Consider the following 26,353-nt stretch of genomic DNA (forward strand, 5'->3'; position numbering starts at 1 on the left):
TTAAATTTAAAAATACTGCCATTAAAACTTATGGTTTCCTCTTTTTTAAAAAAGCAATAAATACAACTGAAACTCTTCAAAAATGTAAAATGATAATAAATGAAGAACTACTAGGTAATTGACTAGACTTAACCTTTATAATCCTAGCTAGCCTTAGAATAAATAAGTTACTGGTACTTATCCATGATACTTAGACCTTAACTTTCGTATTCCATCCTCAGAGAAACTACACGTCATGAACTTTAAGAAAGTTTTTGAATAGTCAGTAAATGGATCTGTGCTTTACACTCATTTAGGGACATGATTTTATCATTCTCCCTTGGCCCTTTTCTTAACTCCAATTAAATCTTCTCCCTTTTTTCTCTCTTCTTAATTAATATCAAAAATTACTATTTGAGCATTTACCATATTCCAAGTTTTGTGCTAAGGTCTTTCATCTATTATCTTAATCAGGATAATTCACATTTTAAGTAAAATTGTGTATAGTAGTCAACCACAACTCCTCAGTCAAAATACATACCTCTATCTCTTTTTCTTAACTCAGAAACAGTTAAGGCAGCAGAACCAATTAGCAGTAAATGGAATCCAGTACCAAAATAGGGTTATTTTTTAAAAAAGGATTAAGGTTTGTAGTCTAAGATTGCAAACTTAGCATTTGCCTATTTTTTTCTATCCAAAAATTCCATTTAAATGATAGTAAAGATGTGTTAAAAAATAAATAAATAAATAAAATTAACAAAACAGGATAGAATTCTGTCAGAGGACTAGACAGTTTTAGGAATTCCTGAAAGATTGAAAATATATGACTGGATGAATGAATAAGCCAACATAGAAGAACAAACTAAATACTAGTAGCTGGATCCATGAAGAAGCCAAATTCTGATAAATCATAAAGCTTAGTCAGCAATTACCAAGAAGAGGATTTGCTGTTGGGCAGTTATTAGAATAGTAATTAATTCAAAGTTTCCTAGTAGTAGGACAAAATCATGTCTTTGGAATCAGGCAGGTAATTTAAATATGAATATGTTGAAAGTGTGTATTAGTTATGAGCCCTGTAGAAAACGAAAGTGAACTAGATCCAGCTGAAAACATTGAAGGTCTGAATTTTGAAAAGAATAATTTTTTTAAAGGTACTGATCAGATATTTTGAGACCTCTGTTGAGTTCCTAGCATAGCCCTGCACTGCACATAGCCATAGATCAGGGAAGGCTGCCTCCTGGAGTTATTCAGGAAGGAGGTTCCATCAGTTCCTTTTCAGTATATAGGCAGTAAAATGGTTTATAACAATTACTGCTGATTAAACTCTGAAATTATTTTCTAAACAAAATTAAATTTCTGCCTGGAGACTTCTGCACGTGTGCTAGAATGAGAAAGATGAGCGGAACTGAATATCATATGCCTATGAACCTCAGAGAAATCCAGTGAGGAAAAGAGTAAAGGCTAATACACTCAGGAATTAAAGAATACTCTGTTTCCAGCTGAAGTGTTCAGGTTTCCAGACTTTCCCTCACCTATATACCCTTCAGTCGTATCTGTGTATAATAGAAAAAAACAAACTGCTTTTTCCTACTCCACTCTGAGCATAATAACATTTCTGTGACCAGATGTGTTAGGTGTTTTCTTCCCACTAAGCAATTCCCAAATTCTCTGTAGATGTCAACTTGGTTGCCTTACAATTTTTGGAAAAAAAAAATTATTGGAACATAATTTGTACATTTCTGTGGGGTGCATTATGTGGCAATTCTATACATATTCAGTGTGTAATAATCAAATCAGGGTAACAAGCATTTCCATCTCTTTCAAGCATTAATCACTTTTGTGTGGGGGGAATTTTGTACTGAAGAGTTTTGAAATACATCAGTTTGTTTTATCTTACAGTTACCCTACCATGCTAAAGAAGAACCAGAATTAATTGCTCCATTCTCTGTTTAGGTGCTTCTAATTGAACTTCTTTCCATCCTGGCCCATTTCCCTGGTCCTTCTCGTCTCAAGTGGGATCCTTTAAAATTCACTCAATTCTGACACCTGGAGTTATCAGAGGCCTTACAAGTTAAAGGCTCAGTCCCACAAGGATGCCCCACTTCAGCCAAGTGAAGGGGCATACACCAGTAATCCCAGCAACACAGGAGACAGAGGAGGTTAGCAAGCTTAAGTCCAGTTTCTGCACCTTTGTGAGACCCTGTCTCAAAAATAAAGGCTGAGGATGTAGTGCAGTGATAAAATACCTCTGGCTCAATCCCCTGTCATCAACCCCCATCCCCAAATGCCCCTACTAAAGATGCCAATGCAAGTTCCATTTTGTGATCTGTATTTCTTTTTTCTTTTTTTGATTTGAAAATTCAACTTTTATTTATAAAAGTTCTCCTATCAACAAAGATGCCATTCTACCCCTTCAAAATAACTGATAATTTTCACAAAAACTATTTACATAGTTTTAACCTTTCTATGAAAAACTTTATTATGGGACAAACAAACAACCTCTCTGAAATGATCCAAGACATAAATGAAAAATAAAAAACAACATAATAGCATGAATGCTCTATTGACAGAATAAAAAATTAAGAATAATGTATTTTAATATATGCAGATATTGGTTTGGTCTCATTATTTGGGCCAATTAATAATAAATACTAAAAAAAAAAAAACCTTAGAACCATAATCATCAGGTGACCAACTTACAAAATTAGAATTTTCCCTGAAATCAATGAATATTGTCCTTTATACTATATTTAAATTTGAATGCTTAATATCTAAGACAATATATACCAAATAGTTAATCAGACAGTTCAAAATAAAATTATCTAAATTACTTTTTTGTTTTAATATTTTTAGTTGTCAATGGACCTTTATTTTATTTATTTATATGCGGTGCTGAGAATCAAACCTAGAGCCTCACACCTGCTAAGCAAGTGCTCTGCCTCTGAGCCACAATCCCAGCCCCTTATCCAAATTACTCATTTACCATTTATGTGTAATAAATACTTTTTAAAAATCCTTTAATCTAGAGGGATAATCACTCTCACATCACATCTAAGTCACAAGGAACTTCAAAACTTTGGGAAAAAATTCATCTCTGAGAAGTGAGAATTTAAAAAAAAATATATTTAAACAAACAACCCAGAAACAACAGTCCTGTATCCTTTTAACAATCTTTTCCATAGCACGAACTCTTATTAATACCCAGTAATTAAGTATATTTCAATCCTGGAGCTACTACCACTGGTGATCTTGTCTTTCTGTAATGAAACTTAAAGAACAACATTTTTTAAAAATTAGATAAATAGAAATTCTGGCTTCATTGTCAACTTTACATTTTGTCAAGTGCAAATTCAGCCTGCTAAGAAATAAATCTTCTAGTAATGACTGAAGTAATAACTTTCACTGGCATCTCTTCTTCAGGGTCTCCTTTACCCCCATTGATCTCACTCAAATACTCAAAGCAATATGACAGCAACTGATTTTACTATTATCAATGGCATTCACATCACAGTTCTTACACATCAAATAAATTTCATTAGCTAAGATTTAATTCCTTGCTCCTCTCCAAATTCACCAATTCCCTGTTCTGTTCCCCGGCCAGTGTTGTTAAGGAAGCTCTCCTCATGCAGTATGGTGATGGGGTTGATGCACAGCAGGGCTGCCTTCAGTAGTGTACACAGAGTAAAGACCATGGTCGCCTGGAGCCTTTCTAAGGCCCAACTGATCCCTCTCCCACCACACAGTGGACATAGCGGATGTGGCACCACCACAACCTCCACTGGGTCCTGTATTTCTGATCTACTGGCTATAAATTGAGGGTTCCCACAATTCCCTTCTCAGGTTTGAATATTTACTAGAGCAATTTACAGAATTCAGGGAAACATTTTCGGGTTTACTATAAAGGATATTAGCAAGGGTAATCCTAATGTTGTACTAACTGGGTTCAGTGGCACATGCTATAATCTCAGCTACACAGGAAGCCAACGCAAGAGAGTAACCGGTCCAAGTACAGCCTGGACAACATAGTGAGACCCTGTCTCAAAATAAGAAATAAAAAGAGATAAGGGTATAGACTAGTGATAAGAGGATCCAGGATTCAATCCCCTGGACCACAACAAATAACAAAAAGCAAATAGTCTTCCTGTACAGAGAGTGCTTTAAAATTGGGAAAAAGAAAAGAAAAAAAAAGACCACAACCTTGCAGAAAAGATATAGATAGCAAAAGATATAAATAGGCAATTTATAGAAATTTAAATACAGATAAACAATAATGTATATGAAAATTGTTGAGATCTTCTCAGTTGTGTGAGAAATGAAAATTAAAGGTACCAAGAGATCATTTTATCTTTCTAGCAAAAGTTACATTTTTATTGCTAGGGGTGCAGAGAGATAATTCATTACACTGTAGGTGGAAATGTGCAGGATTATAGATTATTGGAAAGCACTTTGATAATCCCTCAAAATTCACAAGTACTTTGTCTCCCAAGCCAGTACGCTCATTATCAGGAATTTAGTCCACAGAAATAAAAGCACCAATATATATAAGGACATCTATATAAGGATGTTTATTAAGTCATTGTTCATAATAATAAAAGGATACAGATAATTAAAAATAGAAATGCCCATTGATAGGGAAATGATTATATACATTATGGTTTATCCATATTCTTTAGTACACTGAAAGCCTCCCAAAAGAGTAAACTAAAACAATAGTTGTACTTGAAGGTTTTGCTGAGAAATAGTACTGAATGGAAAAAATTAAAGTGTAGGAAATTATCATACCTATTTGGATTTTAGGAAATTCCTGATGTGTGACCCTTGTGTGTAAATTTTTATATGTCCAGGAATCTCTCTCACACCTAGAGATGCTGAATGAAAATACATGTATTTAAATGTATATTTTTATACAGCCTATTGTGAGTGAAAATAGAGGAAACTGAAAAACCAGAGAAATATGTGACTTATGTTTTACAGTATCAATGAAGCGTAGCCCTCAGACTAAATCTAACCCACCATCTATTCTTGGAAAGCCTATAAATAAGAATGGACTTTATGTTCTTAAATGCTTGGGGAGAAAAAATTCAAAAGAAAAATAATATTTCATAATACATGAAATTCAAATGTCAGTGTCTAAATGTATTATCAGAATATAATATTTCTACCCTGTTTAAATATCATTTTATGGCTGCTTTTGTGTTATATATAGCTGCAGTGTTGAGAAGGTATATACCATTATGTGACCTCCAAAACTGGTTCTTTTGGGAAGAAGTCTGCTGGCCTCTGCTTTAATTGTCTTGAGTGAAGTCAGTGTCACTCTCTCAAACAAAGGGATATGTTGGTGTGAAGGGACACAAGACCAGGCCTTGGATTGTTGTCATAAACAATAATAGTTGGAACTCAAATTTTCACGTAAATCTGAGCCTTTGAAGGGCATTACCTTCAGTTAAAGGATGAAATCTTCTCAACAGCATATATAAATGAAACTTATCTGTCTTTTTGATGATTCTAAATAAAGATGAAAGTTTTCAGCCTGGTGTGGTGGCACATGCCTGTAATCCCAGCGGCTCTGGAGGCTGGGGCAGTAGGATTGTGAGTTCAAAGCCAGCTTCAGCAATTTAGTGAGTTCCTAAGCAACTCAGTGAGACCCTATCTCTAAATTAAACAATACAAAAAAGGGCTGAGAATGTGGCTCAGTGGTTGAACGCCCCTGGACTCACTCCCCAGTACCAAAAAAAAAGACAAAAGTTTTCTCTGTGACTTGTTAACTGTGGACCTGCTCTTATCATAGTATGAGCTACACATTATATTACCTACATTGTTCAGGAAAGTCAGTGTAACAGCTGGTCCTGGAGTGATAGAAACACTGAGGCACTGGGCAGAAGCAATGCAAAGCCTCCCTTGGAAATCACAGATAAAACCCTTCTGAAGAGCTTCAGATCCCAAGTTATAAAACATACAAAGAAACAATCTACTATCAGTACATTAGAAGACTTAAGAACAACAGAGACTCCTAAGAAGAAACCAAATAGAGAATGTAGGCAGTCTTGAAATTTAAAACTCAGAGTTAATTTCTTCTTTGAGGTATTCTGGCTAGGTATGAATAAGCTTCTGAACCTTCCATTTTATAATTATGAAGCACAGCATATTGAGGAAAACTTTAAGTGCCATTAGGAACAAATAGATCAACTCTGGATATCTTGTAAAACAATAGGTCTGGACTCTTTGATGACAATACGGTGGATTAAAAGATTGGGGGTTGTTTCTCACTAAACAAGGGCTAAGGAAACATAACCAAATATAGTGCATTATTCTGTAGGATTAGGATGAGGAGGAACTGTAAAAGCATTCTTGAAACAGGAAACTTTGAGTACTAGTTAAATATTAAGTGTTATTATGGAATTAATTTTAAGTGTAATAATGGTGATATAATTTGGTAGGAGAACATATTGATTGATTGGTTGGTTGATTAATTGATTGTAGTATGATAGTACTAGATTGAGCCCAGAGGTACTCTACCACTGAGCTACATTCCCAACACTTTGTTTTTGTATTTCTTTTATTTTTTTAAGATAGGGTCTGCTTAGTTGTAAAGGTTGGCATCATACTTAGTATCCTCCTGCCTCAGACTCCTGAATCACTGAGATTACAGATGTGTGCCACCACACCTAGTTGAATATCCTTATCCTTAAATAGATGGTTAAGTATTTAGGGGTGAAATGTCATGATGACTTTCACCTTTGCCTACTTATTTGAGATGTAACTTATACTCATCTCAAGCGTACTGTTCAATGATTTTTTAACATATGTAACTGCCTTATAAATTGATATGTAAAGCATTTCTGTTGCTCAAAAGGGTTCTTGTATGCCCCTCAAATTTAATACTCACACTCAAGATTCTGACTTTTATCTCAATCAGTTATTTTGAAACTTACTTCCACACACTGATGGATAAATTTTAATTTAGTAAAAATTTAAAATTTATGGTATTCAAGAGACAATGTTAAAAGAATAAAAAGATAAGATGGCGGCGAATAGAGTGCATCACCCCTGTGTACCTCGTCACTGCGCGGGTGAATGACGAGTTAGAACGGCCAAAAGCTATCTTGTTAGGAATTTCCAGCAAAATTGGGGTGCACCGAAACCTAGAGGAAGGATTTCCATCGCCCAAGGATCGGTTACTGGGGCTCAACCACGAGTGAACTATCCACCCAGAGATTCAAGCTGTTTATTCAGCGGCCCGCCCCGCTGCTAGAGACTGCGGCATGCTGGGAAACAGCGTCCCTAGAAACGGCGAGCTAGCAATGCCAAGAAACGGTGCTGCAGATTCTGTGGGCTCCTGCCGGCTGTGTCCTCACTGTGCCTCCAGGCAGAGTTCTGGGTTTGAGACGGGGAAGGAAGCAGTCCAGTTCTGTCCTCCACACCGGTCAGCCCACTGAGGAAGCCAGCAGCCACTATCTTGGAGAGCTGACATCACCATCACCAGTTTTCGACAGATTGCAGCTCATTCAGCAATAGAACAGGTCTGTCATTTAGACCATCACCCATACAGCAGGGAAATCACATAAAATCTCTCCCCAGCTTTCCAGGGGCGTGATTAACAGAGTGACCTTGAATAGATGCGTGGGGAAAGATAAAGGCACCTGACCTCCAACTCCCCTCTCCCACCAGCTGCGAAAGCGAAACCTGTCGCGCCAGCTCTTGGAGGAGGAGCTAACGGAGGGAATCAAAACAATAAGGTGCTGGTTCCCAAAAGCCGTGCTCCACATCCAGAAAACTGCAGGCACAGAGTGTAGCTTGAACTGCTGATAGGTATCACACTGGGAAAGGCCTGGCTGACAGGAGAAGCCAGGGGACTAGAAACCAGGAATAAACCTAAGCTAACAGGTTTTGAGAGAGGGGGGGCGGGGGGAGGGCCTCACACGGATTTTTTTCCTAGAGCCGGAGGGCAAAATCTTGGCCCAGAAGGCACAGCACCACCTACCGGAAGCGAAGAAAATAGAAACCTAACAGTGTCCCTTTTTTCTTTTTTTTTCCTTTTTTAAATTTTTTTTTAAATTTTTAATTTTTTTTCTCTTCTATAATTATATTATTATTATTTTAATTAATTTTTATTGTTGGTTGTTCAAAACATTACATAGTTCTTGATATATCATATTTCACACTTTGATTCAAGTGGGATATGAACTCCCATTTTTACCCCGTATACAGATTGCAGAATCACATCAGTTGCACATCCATTGATTTACATATTGCCATACTAGTGTCTGTTGTATTCTGCTGCCTTTCCTAACCTCTACTATCCCCCCTCCCCCCCTCCCCTCCCCTCTTCTCTCTCTACCCCCTCTACTGTAATTCATTTCTCCCCCTTATATTTCTCCCCCTTTCCCCTCACTTCCTCTTGTATGTAATTTTGTATACCCCTGAGGGTCTCCTTCCATTTCCATGCAATTTCCCTTCTCTCTCCCTTTCCCTCCCACCTCTCATCCCTGTTTAATGTTAATCTTCTTCTCATGCTCTTTGTCCCTATTCTGTTCTTGGTTACTCTCCTTATATTAAAGAAGACATTTGGTATTTGTTTTTTAGGGATTGGCTAGCTTCACTTAGCATAATCTGCTCTAATGCCATCCATTTCCCTCCAAATTCTATGGATTTTGTCATTTTTTAATGCAGAGTAATACTCCATTGTGTATAAATGCCACATTTTTTTTTTTATCCATTCATCTATTGAAGGGCATCTACGTTGGTTCCACAGTCTTGCTATTGTGAATTGTGCTGCTATGAACATGGATGTAGCAGTGTCCCTATAGTGTGCTCTTTTTAGGTCTTTAGGGAATAGACCGAGTAAGGGAATAGCTGGGTCAAATGGTGGTTCCATTCCGAGCTTTCCAAGAAATCTCCATACTGCTTTCCAAATTGGCCGCACCAATTTGCAGTCCCACCAGCAATGTACAAGTGAACCCTTTTCCCCACATCCTCGCCAGCATTTGTTGTTGTTTGACTTCCTAATGGCTGCCAATCTTACTGGAGTCAGATGGTATCTTAGGGTGGTTTTGATTTGCATTTCTCTGACTGCTAAAGATGGTGAGCATTTTTTCATGTACTTGTTGATTGATTGTATGTCCTCCTCTGAGAAATGTCTGTTCAGGTCCTTGGCCCATTTGTTGATTGGGTTATTTGTTATCTTATTGTCTAATTTTTTTAGTTCTTTGTATATTCTGGATATTAGGGCTCTGTCTGAAGTGTGAGGAGTAAAGATTTGTTCCCAGGACGTAGGCTCCCTATTTACCTCTCTTATTGTTTCTTTTGCTGAGAAAAAACTTTTTAGTTTGAGTAAGTCCCATTTGTTAATTCTAGTGATTAACTCTTGTGCTATGGGTGTCCTATTGAGGAATTTGGAGCCCGACCCCACAGTATGTAGATCATAGCCAACTTTTTCTTCTATCAGACGCCATGTCTCTGATTTGATATCAAGTTCCTTGATCCATTTTGAGTTAACTTTTGTGCATGGCGAGAGAAAGGGATTCAGTTTCATTTTGTTGCATATGGATTTCCAGTTTTCCCAACACCATTTGTTGAAGATGCTATCCTTCCTCCATTGCATGCTTTTAGCCCCTTTATCAAATATAAGATAGTTGTAATTTTGTGGATTGGTTTCTGTGTCCTCTATTCTGTACCATTGGTCCACCCGCCTGTTTTGGTACCAGTACCATGCTGTTTTTGTTACTATTGCTCTGTAGTATAGTTTGAAGTCTGGTATAGCTATACCGCCTGATTCACACTTCCTGCTTAGCATTGTTTTTGCTATTCTGGGTCTTTTATTTTTTCATATGAATTTCATGATTGCTTTCTCTATTTCTACAAGAAATGCCCTTGGGATTTTGATTGGCATTGCATTAAACCTATAGAGAACTTTTGGTAATATCGCCATTTTGATGATATTAGTTCTACCTATCCATGAACAGGGTATATTTTTCCATCTTCTAAGATCTTCTTCTATTTCTCTCTTTAGGGTTCTGTAGTTTTCATTGTATAAGTCTTTCACCTCTTTTGTTAGGTTGATTCCCAAGTATTTTATTTTTTTTGAGGATATTGTGAATGGAGTGGTTGTCCTCATTTCCATTTCAGAAGATTTGTCGCTGATATACAGGAATGCCTGTGATTTATGCGTGTTGATTTTATATCCTGCCACTTTGCTGAATTCATTTATTAGCTCTAATAGTTTCTTTGTAGACCCTTTTGGGTCTGCTAGGTATAGAATCATGTCATCTGCAAATAGTGATAATCTGAGTTCTTCTTTTCCTATTTTTATGCCTTTAATTTCTTTCGTCTGTCTAATTGCTCTGGCCAGTGATTCGAGAACTATGTTGAACAGAGGTGGTGAGAGAGGGCATCCCTGTCTTGTTCCAGATTTTAGAGGGAATGCCTTCAGTTTTTCTCCATTCAGAATGATGCCAGCCTGAGGCTTAGCATAGATTGCTTTTACAATATTGAGGTATGTTCCTGTTATCCCTAGTTTTTCTAGAGTTTTGAACAAAGGGATGCTGTACTTTGTCGAATGCTTTTTCCGCATCTATCGAGATGATCATATGGTTCTTATTTTTAAGCCTATTGATGTGGTGAATAACATTTATTGATTTCCATATATTGAACCAACCTTGCATCCCAGGGATAAATCCTACCTGATCATGGTGCACAATTTTTTTGATATGTTTTTGTATCCGGTTCGCCAGAATTTTATTGAGGATTTTTGCATCTAGGTTCATTAGAGATATTGGTCTGTAGTTTTCATTCTTTGAAGTGTCTTTGTCTGGTTTAGGAATCAGGGTGATCTTGGCCTCGTAGAATCAATTTGGAAGTGTTAAGGTCTGTAAACAAGTCAGATTGGCACCTGTTATTTTGCCAGAGAAATGTTAAAGTCTGTAAACAAGTCTGGATGGCGCCTGGCCAAATGCCAGAGGGAGTGGTTTGTGAAGTACCAAAAGCAAGCCATTAAGTGTGGAGATTCCTTATTGGTTGACTGCTGTATCTATTTTATGCTAATTAGATAAGCTGTGTAAAATGTATAAATATCACTCAGATCCTACAATAAACGGCTCCTATTCCTGCTGCATCAACATACACAAGTTATTCGTCACCCCCCGGATATTTTGCTGCAGCCAGCCGGACTGTGGCATGGAAGTTCTCCCTCTTTTTCTATTTCCTGAAATAGCTTGAAAAGTATTGGTATTAGTTCCTCTTTAAAGGTTTTGTAAAACTCTGCTGTATACCCATCTGGTCCTGGGCTTTTCTTAGTTGGTAGTCTTTTGATGCTTTCTTCTATTTCCTCAATTGATATTGGTCTGTTTAGGTTGTCAATATCCTCCTGACTCAATCTGGGCAGATCATATGACTTAAGAAATTTATCGATGCCTTCACTATCTTCTATTTTATTGGAGTATAAGGATTCAAAATAATTTCTGATGATCTTCTGTATTTCTGAAGTGTCTGTTGTGATATTGCCTTTTTCATCCCGTATGATAGTAATTTGAGTTCTCTCTCTTCTTCTCTTCGTTAGCGTGGCTAAGGGTCTGTCAATTTTATTTATTTTTTCAAAGAACCAACTTTTAGTTTTGTCAATTTTTTCAATTGTTTCTTTTGTTTCTATTTCATTAATTTCAGCTCTGATTTTAATTATTTCTTGCCTTCTACTTCTTTTGCTGTTGTTTTGCTCTTCTTTTTCTAGGATTTTGAGATGAAGTATGAGATCATTTATTTGTTGGTTTTTTATTTTTTTAAGGAATGAACTCCAAGCAATAAATTTTCCTCTTAGAACTGCTTTCATTGTGTCCCATAGATTCCGATATGTTGTGTCTGTGTTTTCATTTATCTCTAAGAATTTTTTAATTTCCTCCTTGATGTCTTCTATAACCCATTGATCATTCAGTAACCTATTGTTCATTCTCCAAGTGATGCATGATTTTTCCTTACTTCTTTTATCGTTGATTTTCAATTTCATTTCATTATGATCAGATAAGATGCATGGTATTATCTCTACTCCTTTATATTGTCTAAGAGTTGCCCTGTGACATAATATATGATCTATTTTTGAGAAGGATCCATGTGCTGCTGAGAAAAAAGTGTAACTGCTTGATCGTGGGTGGTATATTCTATATATGTCAATTAAGTCTAGGTTATTAATTATGTTATTGAGTTCTATAGTTTCCTTATTCAACTTTTGTTTGGAAGATCTGTCCAGTGATGAGAGAGGTGTGTTGAAGTCTCCCATGATTATTGTATGGTGGTCTATTAGACTCTTGAACTTGAGAAGAGTTTGTTTGATGAACATAGCTGCACCATTGTTTGGGGCATATATATTTATGATTGTTATGACTTGTTGGTGTATGGTTCCCTTGAGCAGTATGTAGTGTCCCTCTTTATCCCTTTTGATTAACTTTGGCTTGAAATCTATTTTATTTGATATGAGTATGGATACTCCTGCTTGTTTCCGAAGTCCATATGAGTGATATGATTTTTCCCAACCTTTCACCTTCAGTCTATGTAAGTCTTTTCCTATCAAATGCAGCATATTGTTGGGTCTTGTTTTGTGATCCATTCTACTAGCCTGTGTCTCTTAATTGGTGAGTTTAAGCCATTAACATTTAGGGTTATTATTGAGATATGGGTTGTTCTTCCAGCCATATTTGTTTATTTATGTTACTAAACATGGTTTGCTTTCCTCTTTGATTATTTTCCCCCCCTTTACTGTACTACCTCCCACTGTTGGTTTTCATTGTTATTTTCCATTTCCTCTTCCTGTAATGTTTTGCTGAGGATTTTTTTGAGAGATGGTTTTCTAGCTGCAAATTCTTTTGTTTATCGTGGAAGATTTTAATTTCATCTTCCATCCTGAAGCTTAATTTTGCTGGATACACAATTCTTGGTTGGAACCCATTTTCTTTCAGTGTTTGAAATATGTTATTCCAGGATCTCTAGCTTTCAGAGTCTGTGTTGAAAGATCAGCTGTTATCCTGATTGGTTTACCCCTAAATGTAATCTGTTTCCTTTCTCTTGTAGCTTTTAAAATTCTCTCCTTATTCTGTATGTTGGGCATCTTCATTATAATGTGTCTAGGTGTGGATCTCTTATGATTTGGCTCATTCGGCGTCCTGTAGGCTTCTAGGATTTGGGATTCTGTCTCATTCTTTAAGTCTGGGAAGTTTTCTCGTATTATTTCATTGAATAGATTGCTCATTCCTTTGGTTTGGACCTCTATACCTTCCTGTATCCCAATGACTCTTAAGTTTGGTCTCTTTATGTTATCCCATATTTAAAAATATGGAACGCTTCACGAATTTGCGTGTCATCCTTGCACAGGGGCCATGCTAATCTTCCCTATATCATTCCAATTTTAGTATATGTGCTGCCGAAGCGAGCACATATTATTATTTTTTAATGTAATTTTTATTTTACTGCATTTTATTATTATTTTTTATTATCATTTCTTTTTATTTTCTATTCTTTTCTCTTTCTTTCCTCTCTCCCTCTCTCTTTCTTGGTTTGCTTCCTTACCTTTTCCCCATCTTTCCTCTTAAGCATGACCACCCAGATTATGTACAACTTACTAAATGCAAATAGATGAATACTACGAATCAGTCCATAGTCCGCCTAAGCCCTTAACTACTCCCAAGTGCTCCTGTCTATTCTCTTGTTAATATCCGCCTGCATTTGAGCAACTCCGAAAAGAAGCTAACATATACTAACCTCCATGCCATCCAATCGCCCGACCTCAACATAAAATCCTAAGTTCGAACCTCAATTCTATACATGTCATCAAATTCTGTAGGCCTTTAATGAAACTAATGAATTTACCTTAAATCACAATTAAATACAACATCTCTAAACATTGTCTCCCATCACAAAGGAGAGATATTGGAACTATAAAAACCAAAACAAACTTAAAGAATAAAACAGAAACACAGCAGTCAAACAGAGTTGGAAAGTAACGTGAGCACCATGAAAAAACAAGGGAAAAAAGGATTACAAACAATGTAGGACAACTTAAATTCACAGGAGAACCTAAAGGCCTCAGAAAAATGGACAGAGAAAGAACTCAAGGCATACCTAACTCAGATGGAACGGAATCTTAGAGAAGACATTAGACAGCAAGTCCAAACAATGAAAGTATACTTTGAAAACGAATTAAATAGGCAAATTCAAATGGCAAAGAACGAGCTCTAGCAGGAGATAGAGATTTTTTTAAAAAATCAAACAGTAATCCTAGAAATGCAGGAAACCATAAACCAAATTAAAAACTCAAACGAGAATATTACAAATAGACTAGATCAAATAGAAGTCAGAACATCAGATAATGAAGACAAAGTTTATCAACTTGAAAAGAATATAGTCAACACAGAAAGGATGCTAAGAAATCACCAGCAATCTATCCAAGAGATATGGGATGTCATAAAAAAACCAAACTTGAGAGTCATCTGGATAGAAGAAGATATAGAGGTTCAAACCAATGGAATGAACATTCTATTGAATGAAATAATCCTAGAAAACTTCCCAGATATGAAAGATGGAATGGATTGCAAAATCCTGGAAGCCTACAGGAACCCAAACATACAAAACCATAATAGACCAACTCCAAGACACATAATTATGAGGAGAGAATATTAAAAGCTACGAGAGAAAGAAGGCAGATTACATTCAGGGGTAAACCAATTAGGTTAACGGCTGATTTTTCATCACAGACGTTGAAAGCAAGAAGATCCTGGAACAATGTATTTCAAACGCTGAAAAATAATGGATTCCAACCAAGAATACTGTATCCAACAAAATTAAGCTTCAGATTTGACAATGAAATTAAAATATTTCATGATAAACAAAAGTTAAAAGTATTCGCAGCCAGAATACCAGCACTGCAAGGCATTTTGAGCAAAACACTACAAGAAGAGGAATTTAAAAACAGCACCCAAAACTAACAGTAGGAGGTAACTCAGTAAAAGGAAGAAAAAAAAATAACCAAAAAGGAAAAACGAGCCAAATTAAAATAAATAAATAAGCATGACTGGAAGCACAAACAATATATCAATAGTAACCTTAAACGTTAATGGCTTAAATTCACCAATCAAAAGACAAAGGCTAGTAACCTGGATTAAAAAAACAAATCCAACAATATGCTGCCTTCAGGATACTCATATGATAGGAAAAGACATACACAGATTGAAAGTGAAAGGTTGGGAAAAATTATACCACTCACATGGTCCTCGGAAGCAAGCAGGAGTGGCCATACTCATATCGAATAAAATCAAGTTCAACCCTAAGTTAATAAAAAGGGATAAAGAAGGACACTATATTACTGTTAAAAGGAACCATCCACCAACAAGACATAACAATTATCAATATGTATGCACCAAACAATGGTGCTGCAACGTTCATAAAACAAACTCTCCTCAAGTTCAAGAGTCAAATAGACCACAACACAATAATTATGGGTGACTTCAACACACCGCTCTCCCCATTGGACAGATCCACCAGACAAAAGCTGAATAAAGAAACTATAGAACTCAATAACACAATCAATAACCTAGACTTAACTGACATATATAGAATATATCAACCATCATCAAGTTGGATACATGTTCTTCTCAGCAGCACACGGATCCTTCTCAAAGATAGACCATATATTATGCCATAGGGCAACTCAGTAAATATAAAGGTGTGGAGATAATACCATGCATCTTATCTGATCATAATGGAATGAAACTGGAAATCAATGACCAAAGAAGGAAGGAAAAATCATGCATCACTTGGAGAATGAACAATAGGTTACTGAATGATCAATGGGTTATAGAAGACATCAAGGAGGAAATTTAAAAATTCTTAGAGATAAATGAAAACACAGACACAACATATCGGAATCTATGGGACACATTGAAAACAGTTTTAAATGGGAAATTCATTGCCTGGAGTTCATTCCTCAATAAAAGAAAAAGCCAACAAATAAATGAACTCACACTTCATCTCAAAACCCTAGAAAAGGAAGAGAAAAACAACAGCAAATGTAGTAGAAAGCAAGAAATAATTAAAATCAGAGCGGAAATAAACGAAATTGAAACAAAAAAAAAAAACATTGAAAAAATTGTTAAAACTAAAAGTTAGTTCTTCGAAAAAATAAATAAGATCGACAGACCTTTAGCCATGCTAATGAAGAGAAGAAGAGAGAGAACTCAAATTACTAACTTACGAGATGGAAAAGGCAATATCACAACAGACACTACAGAAATACAGAAGATAATTAGAAAGTATTTTGAAACCCTATATTCTAATAAAATAGAAGACAGTGAAGATATCGATAAATTTCTTAAGTCATATGATTTGCCCAGATTGAGTCAGGAAGATACACACAATTTAAACAGACCAATAACAAAGGAGGAAATAGAAGAAGCCATCAAAAGACTACCAACCAAAAAAAGCCCTGGACCGGATGGATATACAGCGGAGTTTTACAAAAACTTCAAAGAAGAATTAATACCAATACTTTTCAAGTTATTTCAAGAAATAGAAAAAGGAGAGCTTCCAAATTCATTCTATGAGGCCAACATCACCCTGATCCCGAAACCAGACAAAGACACTTCAAAGAAAGAAAACTACAGACCAATATCTCTAATGAACTTAGATACAAAAATCCTCAATAAAGTCCTGGCAAATCGAATACAAAAGCATATCAAAAAAATTGTGCACCATGATCAAGTAGAATTCATCCCGGGATGCAAGGCTGGTTCAATATACGGAAATCAATAAATGTTATTCACCACATTAATAGACTTAACGATAAGAACCACATGATCATCTCGATAGGTGCAGAAAAAGCATTCGACAAAGTACAACATCCCTTTATGTTCAAAACACTAGAAAAACTAGGGATAACAAGGACTTACCTCAGCATCGTAAAAGCTATATATGCTAAGCCTCAGGCTAGCATCATTCTGAATGGAGAAAAACTGAAGGCATTCCCTCTAAAATCTGGAACAAGACAGGGATGCCCTCTCTCACCACTTCTCTTCAATTTAATTCTTGAAATACTAGCCAGAGCAATTAGATAGACAAAAGAAATTAAAGGCATAAAAATAGGAAAAGAAGAACTTAAATTATCACTATTTGCAGATGATATGATACTATATCTAACAGACCCAAAAGGGTCTACAAAGAAACTACTAGAGTTAATAAATGAATTCAGCAAAGTGGCAGTATATAAAATCAACACACATAAATCAAAGGCATTCCTGTATATCAGCGACAAATCTTCTGAAATGGAAATGAGGACAACCACCCCATTCACAATATCCTCAAAAAAAAAAAAAATAAAATACTTGGGAATCAATCTAACAAAAGAGGTGGAAGATCTATACAATGAAAACTACAGAACCCTAAAGAGAGAAATAGAAGAAGATCTTAGAAGATGGAAAAATATACCCTGTTCATGGATAGGAAGAACTAACATCATCAAAATGCCGATATTACCCAAAGTTCTCTATAGGTTTAATGCAATGCCAATCAAAATCCCAAGGGCATTTCTTGTAGAAATAGATAAAGCAATTATGAAATTCATATGGAAAAACAAAAGACCCAGAATAGCAAAACCAATTCTAAGCAGGAAGTGTGAATCAGGCGGTATGGCGATACCAGATTTTGAACTATACTACAGAGCAATAGTAACAAAAACAGCATGGTACTGGTACCAAAACAGGCGGGTGGACCAATGGTACAGAATAGAGAACACAGAGACCAATCCACAAAATTACAACTTTCTTATATTTGATAAAGGGGCTAAAAGCATGCAATTGAGGAAGGGTAGTATCTTCAACAAATGGTGCTGGGAAAACTAGAAATCCATATGCAACAAAATGAAACTTAATCCCTTTCTCTTGTCATGCACAAAAGTTAACTCATAATGGATCAAAGAGCTTGATTTCAAATCCCAGACTCTGCGCCTGATAGAAGAAAAAGTTGGCTCCGATCTACATATTGTTGGGTTGGGCTCCAAATTCCTTAATAGGACGCCCATAGCACAAGAGTTAATAACTAGAATCAACAAATGGGACTTACTCAAACTAAAAAGTTTTTTCTCAGCAAGAGAAACAATAAGAGAGGTAAATGGGGAGCCTACATTCTGGGAACAAATTTTTACTCCTCACACTTCAGATAGAGCCCTAATATCCAGAGTATACAAAGAACTCAAAAAATTAAACAATAAGAAAACAAATAACCCAATCAACAAATGGGCCAAAGACCTGAACAGACACTTCTCAGACGAGGACATACAATCAATCAACAAGTACATGAAAAAATGCTCACCATCTCTAGCAGTCAGAGAAATGCAAATCAAAACCACCCTAAGATACCATCTCACTCCAGTCAGATTGGCAGCCATTATGAAATCAAACAACAACAAGTGCTGGCGAGGATGTGGGGAAAAGGGTACTCTTGTACATTGCTGGTGGGACTGCAAATTGGTGCAACCAATTTGGAAAGCAGTATGGAGATTACTGGGAAAGCTGGGAATGGAACCACCATTTGACCCAGCTATTGCCCTTCTCGGACTATTCCCTGAAGACCTTAAAAGAGCATACTACAGGGATACTGCCACATAGATGTTCATAGCAGCACAATTCACAATAGCTAAACTGTGGAACCAACCCAGATGCCCTTCAATATATGAATGGATTTTTAAAAATGTGGCATTTATACACATTGGAGTATTACTCTGCACTAAAAAATGACAAAATCATGGAATTTGCAGGGAAATGGATGGCATTAGAGCAGATTATGCTAAGTGAAGCTAGCCAATCCCTAAAAAACAAATGCCAAATGTCTTCTTTGATATAATGAGAGCAACTAAGAACAGAACAGGGAGGAAGAGCAGGAGAAAAAGATTAACATTAAACAGAGACACGAGGTGGAAGGAAAGGGAGAGAAAAGGGAAATTGCATGGAAATGGAAGGAGAACCCTCATTGCTATACAAAATTACATATAAGAGGTTGTGAGGGGAATGGGAAAAAAAACAAGAGAAATGAATTACAGTAGATGGGGTAGAGAGAGAAGATGGGAGGGGAGGGGAGGGGGGATAGTAGAGGATAGAAAAGGTAGCAGAATACAAGAGTCACTAATATGGCATCATGTAAAAATGTGGATGTGTATCCGATATGATTCTGCAATCTGTATTTGGGGTAAAAATGGGACTTCATAACCCACTTGAATCTAATGTATGAAATATGATATGTCAAGAGCTTTGTAAGGTTTTGAACAACCAATAAAAGAAAAGAATAAAAAGGCAAACTACAGATAGATAATATTTGCAGTATTTATAAAGGGCAGGTATCTAGAATATTAAAAAACTCTGAAAACTCAAAAATAAGAAAACAAATCAGCCATTTAAATAACAGACAAAACATAACAACAGGGCTGGGGTTGTGGCTCAGTGGTAGAGTGCTTGCCTAGCAAGTGTGAGGCACTGGGTTCGATCCTCAGCACCACATAAAAGTGAGTAAAATAAAGATATAGTGTCCATCTACAGCTAAAATAAAAATTAAAAGAAAAACTTTAAAAAAATATATGAGGGGGCTGGGGATGTGGCTCAAGTGGTAGCGCGCTTGCCTGGAATGCGTGCGGCCCGGGTTCGATCCTCAGCACCACATACAAACAATGATGTTGTGTCTGCCAAGAACTAAAAAATAAATATTAAGAAAAATAAAAATATATATATATATATGAACAGACACTTTACCAAAGAATTATATATATGATACATAAATACATGAGAAGATGCTCATTAGATTAATGCACATTTAAGAGACAAGATAAAATACCTCCTAAAATGGTAGAAGAATGACCATATCAAATATTGGTGAGGAACTATAAGGAGGAACTAGAATTTCCATATGCTGCTGATGGGAATAAATAATGGGTGGACCATTTGGGGAAAGAATTTGGAGGTTTTATTTTTAATGCATTTCTTTTCAAAATTCCAACAGTGTTTTTTGCACAAATATACAAATTCATCTTAAAATTTATAAAGAATCTCAAGGGGACCCCAAATAGCCAAAACAGTCTTGAGTGAGGCCCTGGTTTTTACTCAATACTACAAAAAAATCTTCCAAAACTGTCTTGAAAAAGAAAAACAACAATGGGCTGGGATTGTGGCTCAGCGGTAGAGCGCTCACCTCGCCCTGGTTTCGATCCTCATCACCACATAAAAATAAATAAGTGAAATAAAGATAATGTGTCCAACTACAACTAAAAAATAAATATTTAAAATTTTAAAAAAAGGAACAAAGTTGGAGGCCTTGCACTTCCTGAATTCAAAATTTTTACAAAACTGCAGCAATCAAAACAATGCCATATTGGCAGATAGCATATATATAGAGAGAGAGCCCAGAAATAAATCCTCACCTATATGGTTAGATGATCTTTGACAAGGATACCAGGACCACTCCATGGGGAAAATAGAGTGTCTCTTCATCAAATAATGTTGGAAAACTGAATATCTACATGCAAAATTATAATGAGATGGGAATCTTGCTTTAACCCCATACAATAGTTAATTTTAAATGGATTGAATACATTTAAGAGCTAAAACTGAAAAACTTTTAGAAGAAAATATAGGAGAAAAACTTCGTGGCATTGGATTTGTCTGTCGCACCAAAAGCACAGGTAACACTAGTGAAAATGGACAATTTGGACTATATCAAAATTTAAAACATCAGGGCTGGAGATGCTACTCAGTGGTAGAGCTCTTACCTATCATGTGCAAGGCCCTGGGTTTAATCTCCAGTAACTTCAGTGCATCAGAGGTTTGAGTTAACAGTGAATCTGCATCCTGAAGTTGCAAAATGTTTGCATATCATGTGTCTGGTAAGGGGTTAATATCTAGAATATAGGGGCTGGAGTTGTGGCTCAGTGGCAGAGCACTTGCCTCGCACATGTAAGGCACTGGGTTTGATCCTTAGCACCACATTAAAAGAATTAAATAAACAGAGTAAAGATATTGTGTCTGTGTATAACTTAAAAAAATTATTTAAAAAAATGTAGAATGTATATGTCAATAACAAAAAAAGTTAAAAATTGGCAGAGAACTTGAGTGGATGTGTATTCAAAGAAGATATACAAATGGCAAGAAACATGAAAAGGTGCTCAACCTTGCCAATCACTAAGAACATTAAGATCATTAGGAAACTACAAATCAAAACCATAATGAGATACCAGTCCACACCCATTAAGATAGCTAATATCAAATTAACAAAATCACAGGTTTGGTAAGGATTTGGAGAAATGAGACCCCTTGTACATTATTGTTGGAAATAGAAAATGGTACAGCTGCTATTGACTATAGTTATAGAAGTTCTCCAAAAAATTAAAAATAGAATTATCACATGATTCAGCAGGTCTACTTCAAGTTATAAAACCAAAAGAATTGAAAGCAGAGTCTTGAAGAGATATTTGTATATCTATGTTATAGCAGCAGCAATATTCCCAATAGCCACAAGAGGAAAGTACCCCAAGTGTCCATTGATGGATGAATATATTTTTTTTAAAGTGTGATTTATATACAATGAAATACTATTTGGCCTTAAAAATGAAGGATATTCTGATGAACGTTACCACATGGATAAACCTTTGGAACATTATTCTAAATGAAATGAGCCAATCCCAAAATGAATAAATCCTGTATAATCTACTTTTATGACATACCTAGAGCATTCAGATTCATGGAGATAGAAAGTAGAATGGTGGTTACCAAAGACTGGAAGGAGGAGCAATGAGGATTGTTAAATGGGTATAAAATATCATTTTACAATGTGGCAAGGGTTCCGGAGGCACTACATTGTGAATATACTTAATACTACTCAACTGAATGCTTAAAAGTAGTTAAGAGGATAGACTTTACATTATGTGTATATTTTATCACAACTTAAAAAAATAAAACAGTATGGTAGTTATGTGGAAACTTAAAAATTAAACCCAGCCATTTTCTTTTAGGTGTTTACCCAATAAAAAGAAAGCATATGCTCATACAGAGATTTTTACACAAATAATCTTAGTTGCTTTATTTATAATAACCCCAAATCTAGATGAACCATCAGGTGAATGGTTAAATTTTGGTACAGCCATAAAATGAAATACTGCTTAGTAGAAAGATATGAATTGATATATATAACAGATGACTCTCAAGATAATTATGCTAATTGAAAGAAGGCAGACAAAAACTAATACAAACTCTATAATTTCATTTATATAAAATTCTAGAAAATGCAAATTGTGACATAATAGCATATCAAGATTTATTTGGGCATGGTATTAGGTCAGGAGGGAGTCATTGCATGGAAGCAGAAGAAAACTCAGAAAATGATGGATATATTCATTATCTTAAAAATAATGATGGTTGCATGGATGTATACACAATAAACTACACAAAATCATGTACTATATATATACATCATTGTGTTTGTTCTATGTCAGTTATACTTTTTTTAATTAAAAACCTTATGTAAGTATATATAAAATATTTTAACGGGAAAAGAATCATTAAGGGTGAGAAGAGTCATACGTAAATTAATTTTAAAAAAACAGAATTCTAAGCATTGTATTTGAACAGTGTACTTGTAGATCATACTAAATTCTCTATTTGACATAATTACTATTCCATTCAAATATATTATAGGCTTCCTGAGGACAGGAAAACGATCCCTTATGGTCATTTTTAAAACAATTTAATTCCAATGAAGAAACAATGCTAGCACCCAAATTCATGAGCAGAGATCAAGTTTTTTCAGCATCTGGTCGTATCCTGAACATCATTTATTTCTGATTGCCCAGCATTCATTCCATCTCATTGTAACAATTTCATGGTATTTCTTGGAACCGTATCTTCCTATCCATGTGATTTGGATAGTGTGACCCAGACTTGGGCTTCAGGAGGGTATACATGTAATTCAGAACTTATCAATTAACAAAATCCATGTCCTTGATCACAGCTATTGGTTCAGGAATAGTTGTGTGGCTCAAGTTGGTCCATTGTTAACCCTAGGAGTTTTACTGAATTGTGAAGGAGTTTTCTTTACTGAGGTGGCTTTAACTTTGTAGCATGAAATACTCAAACCAACAAGGCTTATCATGCTGCATGAGCCACTCTGAGAATGAAACCAGTGCAGAGGAAAACAGAGCTAGAAGATGGATAGACTTAAGTCCTGATGACAGCACTTGTGCCCCTTGGATCCACCTGTGTGTGAAACTAGAATACCCCCTGGACTTTGCAGTTATGTGAACCAATAAATACCTTTTTTTTAGGTTGTTGATGGACATTTTTATTTGTTTATTTATTTATGGTGCTGAGAATTGAACCCGGTGCCTCACACATGCCAGGCCCTATACTGAGCCACAACCCCAGCCCTAAATACCCTTTTTTGCTTATGTTAAAAAAAAAAAAAAAGAAAAGAAAAAAGAAAGAAAAGGAGAAAAGAAAGAAACTTGTAGAATACAGTTGAAGCAGCATTTAAAGGAAAATTTATATTGATAAAAAGCCTTATTTGTTGCAAAATAAAATTTAAAACCAATGAAGTAACTGTTAAGTTAGGGGGGGAAAGCAAAAATAAATAAATTCAAAACAAAATGATGGGGCTGTGGCTGTGGCTCAGTGATAGAGCACTTGCCTAGCATGTGTGAGGCACTGGGTTCCATCCTCAGCACCACATAAAAGTAAACAAATAAGATAAAGGTCCATCAGCGTCTAAAAAAAAAAATTTTTTTTAAATGACAATAAATAGCAAAATAAAGGTTGAGTATTTAAAAAGACTAATAAATCTGGCAAAAAAGAACAAGAATAAAGATAGAAATAATGTAAGTGATCATAAAGGTACCATAATAATCATACAGTATAGATTTTTAAAAATTGAGTCCAATGAACAAAAAAATTAGAAAAATAAATAATGATTTATTGAACATGAATGTGTTTCTGAGATGAATTAAAAAAGGAATCGAAAATTTGGCTAGGTCTTGTAGGAGATGAAAAATTTCTTCTGCCCTCTTAGTTTGTGCAACTGGAGCCTTAGAAATTAAACTTACAAAAAAACATTAACAAGAAAAAAGACAAGCTTTACTTGATATTCATATTTTTTATGTGTATACAAGGTCTTCATATACAATAAATGAAGATCCAATAAGTGCATATGCCTGGTTATATACTGGATCAATAAAAAATGAAATCTGGAGCTATGAAAAGGCAAAGGACTTTCTAGGGGCTGTAAGTATGGGAAGATTAATATATAGTGGAAACTAATGGGAGGTAAAGGTTATTTTAGTAACATTTGTTTTTACATTCCTCTCAATGTTGTACTTTATGTTCCTCATGACAACGAAACTTTGGATTCTTCCAGGAGCAGAAATATGTTAGCTTTCTCAGAACTTCCTTCTTAAATCAGATAAAGAAAACTCTGGCAAAGCTTTTTTCAGTATCTGTTGTTTCTCAGTTGTCTGTAGTTAAAACAATTCTATACTAAAGTGATTTATTTTGAAATGGTATATTCTGACCCTGTTTAGCCTGTGATCACGTTAAAAAATGTATATATTTATGCCTCTACAGGCAAATTCTACAAAACATTTAAGGAATGCAGAATGCTAGTCATATACAAATTTTAATGTTTAATAAAAAAAATAAAAATACATTCCCCAATTCAGTTTATGGAGCCTGCATATATTGGTTCTAAAACCAGGCAAGATTATTTGATGAAGGAAAAATAAAGGTTAGTCTTACTTGTGAAAGTATTTGCAAAAATCTTTAATAAAATATTGCCAAATAGTCCAGCATTGTATATCATTTAGAAGAGTAATTCTTCTAAATTAATTAAATAAATTAATTCTAAATTAATAATGGTTTTTAACAATCTTCAAGGTTCACATTAACAGACCAAAGGGAAAATATTGCATGAAACATCTCTAGATAGAATAAGCAAAAGACATTTAACACCCTTTTGTAATTAGAAAAAAATTGGAATAAAAGAGCTTTCTTATTGATAAGATTATCATGTCCAAAAAAAATGTCTAAAAAGCATTCTACTTAATGATACAATCTCATTAAATTCAGAAACAGGCAAGAAAATGTCTATTTCTGCCATTTTTGTTCAATATGAAATTGGATTTCCTGGTCACTGCAGATCAAATCAAAGATATAAAAAAATAAGGATAATACAGAAACAAAATTCATTATTTGCAAATAATGTGTCTATGTAGAAAATCTATTAAGAAATTATTAAATAAGAAGACAGAACTTAATGCATGTAATTCTGTTTAAAAATGGTACCATAGACAATTTTAACAGAACAAGAGAAACACATTTTACTTCATGCTTAATACCCTTCTTTAACAATTTTAACAGATACAATTTGTGGGAAGCTTTGTGAAGAAAATGTGTACAATTTTATTGAAATGTATTTTAAAAGAATAAAAGAAAAAGTTACTTTATTTCTGATTGTTTCCCTATTATATTTCTCCCCACATTAGTGTATAAATTCTGTGCAGATCCATTAAAAATCTAAATAGGGGCTGGGGTTGTAGCTCAGTGGCAGAGAGCTTGCCTAGCATGTGTGAGGCACTGGGTTCTATTCTCAGCACGACGTATCAATCAATAAATAAAATAAAGGTCCATTGACAATTAAAAAAATTTAAAAAAAAATTTTAAATTCTAAATGGTCTTGTCCATCTTCCCTGCCTTATCTGACAAGCTAATTCTCTAATATTTATATGGAAGAGCAAAAGACTACCCTCTAGAGACCTTTTCAAGGGATGACCTGTTTTAGTGAAAAGTATTTGCTTGGAGTTCAGTTTTTTGATCTATCTTTTTATCCTCTTAAAATTCAAATACAGGGGCTGGGGTTGTGGTTCAATGGTAGAGCACTCACCTCGAACATGAGAAACTCTGGGTTCGATCCTCAACACCACATAAAAATAAATAAACAAAATAAAGATATTGTGTCAATGTATAACTAAAAAAATATTTTAAAAAATTCAAGTACAGTTAAAATTTCTTTATTAAAAGTTGTAGTGGTTATTTCACAGTGGTGGTTTTAAATTCTTTATTTTCAAAATTTGTGGCAAATATCAGAAGTATAATTTTAAGAAGTAATTCACAGATTTTATGAATTTTTATTCATCGTATTAAAAATAACATTCATTTTTTTCTGAAAATAAAAGCATATAAACCTGGTGTCTTATCTCATAAATAAAAACAGTGGTTAAAAAGAATAAACATTATCATTATTATCTAAAGTACAAGTATGATGACATGAATTGGTGTGAGTATACTATATATACAACCAGAGATATGAAAAATTGAACTCT

General features: G+C 35.1%; 1 protein-coding gene, 1 non-coding gene and 1 pseudogene across 7 annotated transcripts in view; 1 reads left to right on the top strand and 2 right to left on the bottom strand.

Moving 5' to 3' along the window:
• Braf (B-Raf proto-oncogene, serine/threonine kinase) overlaps positions 1–26,353 on the top strand; it is a 184,900-nt gene that overhangs the window by 88,244 nt on the left and 70,303 nt on the right. The window lies entirely within an intron of this gene.
• LOC143411707 (immediate early response 3-interacting protein 1 pseudogene) lies at positions 3,423–3,671 on the bottom strand (annotated as a pseudogene).
• Positions 13,288–13,394, bottom strand: LOC143384478 (U6 spliceosomal RNA). The gene has a single exon (XR_013089339.2). It is a non-coding gene; the product is annotated as a U6 spliceosomal RNA (small nuclear RNA).

Source organism: Callospermophilus lateralis, chromosome 1 (genome assembly GCF_048772815.1).
Source record: "Callospermophilus lateralis isolate mCalLat2 chromosome 1, mCalLat2.hap1, whole genome shotgun sequence".
NCBI classification, from domain to species: domain Eukaryota; kingdom Metazoa; phylum Chordata; class Mammalia; order Rodentia; family Sciuridae; genus Callospermophilus; species Callospermophilus lateralis.